This window comes from Pteropus vampyrus, unplaced genomic scaffold (assembly GCF_000151845.1).
Source record: "Pteropus vampyrus isolate Shadow unplaced genomic scaffold, Pvam_2.0 Scaffold269, whole genome shotgun sequence".
NCBI lineage: Eukaryota > Metazoa > Chordata > Mammalia > Chiroptera > Pteropodidae > Pteropus > Pteropus vampyrus.
The window spans coordinates 1,233,988-1,236,107 of record NW_011889050.1 but is presented as its reverse complement, the minus strand read 5'-3'; the positions used below and the strand labels follow the sequence as shown (position 1 = coordinate 1,236,107).

The window sequence follows — 2,120 nt, the reverse complement described above, 5'->3', positions numbered from 1 at the left end:
AAGTTCCCCATGAGCAGTTAAATGTTTCAGCCAGAAGTAACATGCATCACATTTGCTCACAAGTTTTCCCACAATCCATTGCTCAGAAAGAGATGATGGCTCCACCCAATTCCAAAGGGTCAAGAGGGAAAACATTATGCCAGGAGGGGATCAAAGGGTCTTCCTTTTCCATTGACTCCCTATCATCTTAGCTTCCACATCCCCAGTTGAAAATAGTACCAAGAATTAAGTCATAGAAGATAAACTAACCTATAACCCATGGATTACTTATCCTGCCCCTTTGCAGGGAATATTTCTTGTTAAACTTTTCTTACATTCTCCTTTGCTAAGACTATTTGACCACAGGTAAAGTAGATGCCTGACTTCTCCAGAAGGTCAGAGCTATGTGGCCAGTCAGCCATGTAATGTGGTCTGGGACTGTGCCAGCTTCCTCCATGGATGGATTAGTAATTCATGGAAGAGCAGAGTGGGCCTACGAACTAGGTGGGCCTGCAGAACTGAGTTAGTTTGGATTTTGACGCCACAGTTTCTTTCAGATGTCCATCCTTTTCTAATCATGTTTATGTGATGATAACAATCACACATGACCTCATGATGATGGTTCCTTAAAGAAATTTAAGAGCAGTGGCCAACGTAAGATTGGACATGGATGAAAGCCCAAATCAAGGCCCTTATTCAGGGAAGTGCTGCTGGCCAGGGTCCCAGCTATGCCTAGCAGGGCAATAGCAGGAGAGGACCCGACCAGCTGGCCTCCTGAGCCTACGTCTCTGAGGTGGTCCCCAGGCTGGGTGTGCATCTCACATTTCCTGGAAGCAGTCTGTCTGTCTTAAGCACACAAATACAGGAAGAAAACCCAAATCATCCTACGGAGCTTTCAAGGCTGCCTGTCAGTGCTTGGCATGCTGTCAGACCACCATGTGTGCTAATGGAAATAATAGCTTTGATTCATAACTGAACCTTGGAAATCCTGCATCCCTTTGATGAAGCATGCTGCCCCTTTTGTATGTACTGACCAACCTGCTGCTGCTTTTCTGGTGGATGAAATGGTTTCTATCCATGTGCTTTGTTTTAAAAAAAATTCAGCAAGTACATGAGCTTGGCATACCTGGGTAAACAATAAACTATTTAATCCTTCTTGTTCCATCCAGAAATCTTTCAGAAGGATGCCAGATTTTTCAGAGATCTCATCTGAATGCATTTCATTTAATCTAATAATTTGTGGTAGCACTGGTTTGTTCTAGAGAAAACAATGCAGAGGCCTGTTGGAAATCCAAAAGCAAAGACATAGTTATCCTAATAGAGCAAAGCCATTGAACAACCCAGACCCCCTAGAGGGAGCAGGACCATTCTGGTTTCTCATCTCTGCCCTTCTGCCTTTTGTTCTGATCTCCTCTGAAACAATTTTAAAGGAATTAATGTTATGCTACAAATCCTACTGGGTTAGTGGGGCCTTCTTCAATGAAAAGATGACGGCACTGGGCTGAGGTGGCTGGGGAACAGGCTCACGTATTGCTTCAGCTTCTTGGGTGCTGAGTCCAGAAAAAATTGTAAAGAACTGAAACTTCAGCATTTTAATCCCCCCTCATTTAACAATATTAAACGTATTTAACTCTGCCTCCTCTATGTGATAGTTTGCCTGGGGAGGACGGGTTCTCTCTTAGAAGAATGTGATGCCACCTGGAGGCCTGGTCTGCTCCTCATTCTGTGTCTAGGCTCCTCTGAGGACTTGGAGTTGAGACTTGACCCTGCCTGGGCTGGAGCCTTCCTTTTGGCCATGGGAGCACACTGGGCTCCTGGACATCTGTCAAGTGCAAGTTGGCAGCACACTCAGAATATGGAGTGCTCTGGGGCACCATTAGTGTTTGGCTCTGGATACAGGACAAATGCAACAAAGTCTAAGCCCCTATGGTCCATTGTTGAGGAGGTAAAATAGCAAATGCAGAGGTTAAAGATAGCCTGAACAACATAGTCATGTGATGTGTGACAGCATAAAGCAGAGGAGAGAGGAATAAAGCCTTCCTGGCATGCTTTCAGAGAGAAAGGGTTTCCAAACGGCCATAAGAGTGTGAGAGGCTCGTGGGAAAGGATTGAGGAGGGCTGTATGGCTCAGTGGAGGGAGG

The 2,120-nt window shown here is 45.3% G+C and overlaps 1 protein-coding gene across 6 annotated transcripts in view; it reads left to right on the top strand.

The window, feature by feature from the left end:
• The window catches only part of SH3RF3 (SH3 domain containing ring finger 3), a 380,077-nt gene that overhangs the window by 351,273 nt on the left and 26,684 nt on the right, over window positions 1–2,120 (top strand). The window lies entirely within an intron of this gene.